This window comes from Varroa jacobsoni, unplaced genomic scaffold, assembly GCF_002532875.2.
Source record: "Varroa jacobsoni isolate VJ856 unplaced genomic scaffold, vjacob_1.0 scaffold_786, whole genome shotgun sequence".
In the NCBI taxonomy this organism is placed as follows: domain Eukaryota; kingdom Metazoa; phylum Arthropoda; class Arachnida; order Mesostigmata; family Varroidae; genus Varroa; species Varroa jacobsoni.
Window position 1 is genome coordinate 24,830 of NW_019213688.1, and position 7,133 is coordinate 31,962.

Below are 7,133 nucleotides of genomic sequence, written 5' to 3' on the forward strand. Positions count from 1 at the left end.
GACAGTGTTTATAGACTCGAAGTTATTGTTTGACCACGTTTTTAAATGTGCGTAGAGATTGCATTTCCCGCAAATCTATTCTTTATTATTTCCGTTGGCTGATGGAAGAAAGGGTTTTTTATTTTACGGACAAGACAGCATTAACTCTATAGGTCAGCGACACATAGAGTTAACGGTGTTCATAAAAGTCGCATAGGTCAAGTGCTTTTCGATCGACCGCTGCACATGACCATTATGCAGTATCCGCCAGAAAACGCATCTTGATTGTGAGTCCTATTCAAATTCTACAGCCTCGACATCTACAGTCGACGTCCATTAATCGAGAACTACTATGGCTCATTGGAGACGTCAGGAAGATAATCTAAAAAACAAAGGGTTAGCACAAGTGAAAGGAAACTAGGAACTCGACCTTAGTCGTCCTCACGCACATAGTATAATTGAAAGTCTGACCTAACTGAACGTTTTATAAGATAATTGATAACGAAACCATTACTAGCAGTCGCTCTATACACAGCAACAGCACTGGATAACCAATAGTACAGTGGCATGAATCACACAAGGTTATTCTATACCCAAAATTCTGCCCTACGATAAATTTTAGAGGATCCGAAAATGGGCGTCACCGTTCAGCGACCGTATTGTCGAATTTACCGTACCGCCGCAAGTATATACAAGTATTTACACCTTCCTCGATCTAAAGGTTATTGCTTGCTATTTAAACAAACCAGCCGTAAATGTTCCAACAGGCCATAATGATAACTAGCCTTTTGAGAGCATTCTGGTCAACTACAAAAGGTATCGACTACCGAAAGATGAATTGGAATATGATCATCACAAAATTCTATATAGCTATAGTCTTCACGCTAGTGCTTAGTCTCATGTAAGAACGATAGCGTAAACGTTCGAAGCATTGCCGTTTCTTATTTATTGATCCGCAATCCGTATCCAAACATGCATGCACACTGATATCTCGAGTTGTTGTATTAAATCAATTAATAGACAATTTGACCGTAGTAGAATTTGAAGGATGTCTCCAAAGACAGCGAACATATGTCTACAACTGTCCCGCTTTGACCATAGCCAGAATTTCGTTCTCTTAACACCGTCACCCCTTACTTTTCTAATGTCTATTTATTAAAATGTGGAAATCGTATGCTGTTTCTTTTTATGCTGAATTTCAGCGATTGAAGCTACCCGATCAGAGCCGAAACCGATGATGCATCGGTTATAGCGTCCCTTTCCCTCACAAAAACAGTCTTTCTCCGAAGCATCAGCGTTATACATATTATCCGTTACTCAAAGTTCATTGGTAGCGCTGCTTACATCTTTGACGTGCGATTGCATTTTTCCCAACATTACTAAATGAGAAAATGAACTAACTTGAAGATAACTCTCATTGGGCAGAATCATGTAGTTGTGTTTAGTACGAACTTCAAAAAAAAGTTAAGTCTAAGCATAGCTTCTGCAGACTTTTTAAAACAACAGTGTATACCGTGACCGGGATGTCGTTATTATCGATTTTAATATTAGCCAATGTCACAAGCAGCTTTGAAGGTTCTGTCTAAAGGACATTCACATCTTACGACGTCCGTATATCATCGGCGAAATCCTGCCGGCTTCTGATCCCGAACTCAGCGGAATCCCTACTACAAGCCCGATCAATGCAAACCGAATATAAGCGACCGTTCATAGTGAAAACTGCGCAGAACCAACTGAAAATCTGCGAAAGCATAGAAAAATAAGTGCATTATAACTTCTTAACTCAGACAAGGCGCTACTGTTCAACACGACTCTGGCGCGCCCTAGTAACACTATCTCTTCCAGGCTGAAGTTTTTTTTAGTAGTATTCACTCAAGGTATACTTCTCGGCGGAAAAGGCCATGGTAGACAGCGGCTGTTTCTTCTCTTCGATCCCCAGATTCAGCTCTCTCGTTACTGCTAGAGGAATTGCAAAAGCTGAATTTTCGCCCGCTGTAAAAGACCGTCAAGCAACCATCGAGAGCCGCCTGCAAACGGCACATCTAGACGTAGTCCGTCACCCTGAAGACACGTGAACTTCGAAGCATTTACGCAGAGGTTATTATGTGACACTCAAGTTATATTACACGGCGTGCTAAGCGGTGCATCGGAGCACTGGGCTGACATGCTGCGGGCGTCGACGGCTGATTTATGTACGAGAGCAGTCAGAGACAAGGATCCAACGCGTATCTTCAGTATTCGAGCAGGCCTTTAAGCCTGTAGGAAGCTCTTCACCGACTCGAAAAAGACATTTTTCCTTATAATGCTGTTTTTAGGGGGAGCGATTCTTAATGACAGCAGTGAGAGTCTATGAGGACGACGACCTAGCTAGAAGCAATGGACGTGGTCAATTGCTTGCCGCTGCCTCTCTCATCGCGCCGTGTTGGAACTGGCCCTCGAGCGAGTTTCTTACACATTGAGAAAAACAGCCAAAGCAACGAGATCGGTGTTGGCCACGACACATAGGTGCTCAACCAATGACGAACTGACGCTAACGCCACTTGTGCAGAGCAAGCGAAAGCGGCCGTTACAAGCAGCCATGCCTCGCCCCTTATGGCCCACAGCGCTCGATATCGGCACCGACGCCATTGCGCTTCTGCCGTCGGTAACTCATTCCATATCCACTTTCAATATCTCCTCTTCGCCTTTCAAACACTCTCCACCTTTTGGTTCCATCTTTTCGTGACCTGCCGCACTCGGCCTTATCCGACCTCGTTGCCGGTGAATACGAAGAGTCAGTGAGCAAGGAAAGGTGCAGCTGCAATAGCAGACGACGCAGCAGCGGTAGGAACAGGATGATTGGCAGTTTTTAGGTGGAGAGGCCATGAAAAATGATTGTCATCGTTAGCCCGCCGAACGAACGACGCCACCGAGCAGGCTAACGGTCTGGTCCTTGCGCGCCTGCTGCGACAGTAGCAAAGTGTTCCTGCCATTCCATTAAATGTAAAAATGCACCTAGCGAACGATTATGCTGCCTTGGGTGTTGTTGCTCTTGAACGAATGATGGCGGTAACAGCAAGCCATATGAAAGGGGGTAAAGGGTGTCGGTCGAAGGGGTGAGACACTACTTCGATGTGTCTATTTTCATGTGAGTAAGTGTCCGCGTAGAATAAATATCTGGATAGGATTGAGGGCCAGATTATCCAGTCTTGTTTTAAGCTCTCAGGAAGTTCATGTTGTTCTTTTATTCAACGCATTATTTAAAGACACGAAAACATATCATACGCCAGTTATTTCACAAATTTAAGAACAGTTTCCCTCAACTAGATAACGGAAAGCGTTCAATAGAAGCTTATATAATCAAAAGATGTCCTGGTTTTATAATGAGATACCTGCACGATTCATCGAACAGGAACGGTGTAGAAATTATGCGATAGTACTTTCAAAGTCTTTCCTTCATACTACAAAATGATTCATATGTATTAAGTATTCAAAAATGTATTCAAATGATGGAAGTGCGCTGATTAACTAATTCAAATGTGTAGTGCAAAGAAGATACTAAAAAATGCAGAATTAACAAAGCTAGCTGACTCTAATGATTTTCTTTTTTTTTTTTATGTATAACAGGACAGAGTAGGATTTGTCTAAAATCGGAGCCTGCTCCGTTGGCAGATTTCTGTTTTTTGTAAAAGATATAGAAAAGCAGTGAACGATCACCAATAAGGATAACTGCTAGTTTACCTAGAATAAATCTGGGCTGAAAAGACCAAAGTGAATTATTTGGATATTTTTGACTCCCTCGCTTCACATTTGCGAACTCTTATTACTCAGTTTACTGTCTTAACCTTCGTAACTTCCAAGTTACGTGCGCCTGCTTATGTATATAGTGTAATCGTGTGCGAAGTTCCTCATATATTATTTCTTAGTAACAACAACTTATAAACGCTCACAGATATATTTGTTTACTCAAATTATGCAGGGACGCTAAGACCTTAGTCCTTAGTTTTTTTTTTTTATTTAAACGAATACGCAATGCGAAGCGAAACACAAGTTCAGCTTAACGAATGTATAGGTTTAATGAAACTATCAGCACCCGAGCGAAATGTACATGCATTCAGTGTGTCATATCTTGCTATGTGTTCCGTTCATCAGTCCATCGTGCTTGATGGGAACTTGGGCAATGTAAAATCTCACAGTGTCATCAAAATCGACATGGTGGACAAGCTGATGCGCTGGACCTTTTCGTCTCTGGTATTTGCCTTCCACCATTAATCACCGCGATGCTGAGTCTTGAATGCGTCCGTGCTAATAAAATTACCCGCAAATGAGGACGTGTATATTTAGTATCGGATATTACATAAAGGTCTCAGCTATAGCCAACAGCATCTGCGCTCATGTAATACTCTTTTACATGTAAAGGGAAAACCGGCATATTCGCATGTGCATGCCTCGGTCTGGTAACACGCGCTGTCATAGTCTGTATTGCCTGAGACGTATTTCCCCAGCTCGAACCACCATAATTCCTATAAGCGTTTAGCACAAAGTGTAACCTTGACCTACGCATAAATAGTATACATTTATATAGACAAAACTCAGACATGTCGAAAGAAACAAGCTCTTCCTTCAAAGACGAAATGTGTTCTATGTACGTGCATAGCCAGTCAAAGATGCATAGCCTCCGAAGGCACGTATATACATAAAACTGATTGAATTTTGACTCCACTATTTAATTCAGAAGCAATTTCTAGTCTTGGGCTTGAATCGGTCAAATGGTCTGAGTAAGGTTCCGCTAACAGGTCTTCTAACGACATCGAAACGGTTTACAGGCTAACAGCTTATTTTACTAGATAGAGTTCCGTGAATTAAAAGTATGACCTATTGCCTAGTTGGGAATTCGGTTTATCGAGTGTAAGAACAATTTTGAGCGAGCGCAACGGGTAGGAGAGAAGAAATACATATGAATAGGGACAGTTGAATACTCCGAAAACCAGTTTACGTTTTAAATGCTATCGTATATAACAAATATTTGAATTTGTAACAGACAAAAGAGATGTATCATAGTGTATTTTATAACGAACGTCCACTCGCTAATGGACGGGTTTGCCAAATGACGAATTATAGCGTAACTATTTTTAAGTCAATAATAGTCACAGTCATAGGTCACTACGTTCTATTTTTCAACCTTACCTACAAATGCGTTAGGACATTGAAGCCTTACCAATGTCAACTAACAGCTGGAAATTTCTATTTTCATTTAATCCTGAATCCGTATTGCGTTTTCGTATCGGTTTCAGTAGTGCCCTAGGCGATCAAACAGATATTCGCTTCGGTACAGTTATTACTGCAGTTCTTTGAGAAAACGCCCAAAGTTGATTAACTTGCATTTATGTATGTGGATACGTTTATAGATTCGTTGGACACTTCTTTCTTTTTTGGTTTGTGTAAAACTTCACGATAGGAACGGGCTGACATTTACATACCACAAATTGCAAAACAGTAATTATATTTGCCATTTTGATATTTGGCTATGATAAGCCGGTAAAAAATGCTCACCTATGATTACAAAATATCTCAATTTACCTTCACATTAGAAATTTCTACATATATCTCGCGTACCTGCTCCTGTATAGCCCCGCGAAATGTCAAGAATGCTCGACCCAACTATTGCAGACATCCACTGCACAGCTCATCCAACGCCTACACTGATTACAAATATTGACTATCAATAGCAACCCTATCGATAGTTGCCGAATAGCAAAAGACTGTAAATTATTGCATCGGCTGGCTTTTTCTCCGGGTCCTTCATTCTAGGTCCTGCCTGTGCGAAGGTCGAAATCTCCTTCATGAACGGATGGATGTAAGACGAAGCGCTGACAGCAACAGAAAGCCAAACCAAAGTGGCTGCTGAATAAGCTTCCGAGGGGTCGATCGTAAAGGTCCTTTGCGTTTAGTCACAGATCTTTACGGTTAACAAACGGACGTAGTCGTTACAACAGCAGCATCGCAGTGTCGGAGCGAAGTCCTGTGTGCCGTATTTCTCCGCCACTCCGCACCGTCCTCGCAGAGGCTACAGCCGCACTGTTTGTTGATACCAACGGCCTCGGTCGTTGGTGTAGATATTGAACGTAACAACGACGCACCGTTAGCCTTTGCTTGCTAGCATGGATTTGATGCTTCAGCCGTAACAATAAGCCGTTTTCTTCTGGACCATTAGCGATCCCCGCGAATAGGCAGATTGTGTGCGTGTGTACGCGTCCAGTTCACACAGAAAACTTCTCGCCGTTCCTTTTCGATATTCAATCATCGAAAGCCTAGAAACCTCTTGGAAAGCTAGATCTAGTTGACCAATTGCTAGAAATAGTAACACCCCAGTCGTATATATTCAGTATATCTTTATTCCCCTTAACAGAGAGATGGGGAATGAAACCACAGGATTGGCACGGAGGCCAGGTCGAGCAGTTCACACAGCACGACGCCAAACGAGTCACCCCGCGGTTTGGGCAAGGCTACTTGCTGCGTCTATTATTACAAAGTCGAATAACGGTTTTCATCAGCTAACTACAGTAGTAATCGCACAATGGTGGTAATAGCACAACTAGGAGAGTACAAAGGATCGATCGGGAACTTCGTTGCGACCTTATGGTTACATGTGGTAACGGTGGTGATGCGATTCGCTGAAGACAATGTGGCGGTAAGCACCGTTTATCGGCTAGTCAACGGCGAGTGTAGACTGAGGTCGCTGAAACACAACTCACGGTAACGACATATTGAGGAACCGCCATTCGATATGTGCCTTACACCTATTTACATGGCTTATTTATTTTACTGACGCTAACATGCTTTGCAGCTGTTGGCGCGCGCACAAGTCGCTAGACACAAATATAGCTCTTACATTGTTCTAGGATTTGTGATGTGAGCATACATCGACAACAGGTAGAAATCGACAGCCGTTAAAACTGCTTGCGCTTATTTGGAGGGCACTCATTTTATGCGCTATTTACTTCATGAATTCGAGTCATTTGCATGAATGAGCCTACCATCCGAAATCGTTAGTGGCGTGTATTCTCATGACAACATTGATCTCTGTAATGAGCTGCTAGGCTACTGCTGGTTAAAGGGCAGTCGCGTTAGTTATAGAATGTAACTTACCCTCTATAAATAATAATAAGACAACC

General features: G+C 42.3%; 1 long non-coding RNA gene across 1 annotated transcript; it reads right to left on the reverse strand.

Annotated features, from left to right (window-relative positions):
- Positions 1–901: 901 nt before the first annotated feature.
- On the reverse strand, positions 902–6,920 carry LOC111263717 (uncharacterized). The gene is made up of 2 exons (XR_002682409.2): positions 5,575–6,920; positions 902–4,263 (listed from the first exon to the last, which is right to left on the reverse strand). It is a non-coding gene; the product is annotated as an uncharacterized LOC111263717 (long non-coding RNA).
- Positions 6,921–7,133: the final 213 nt, after the last annotated feature.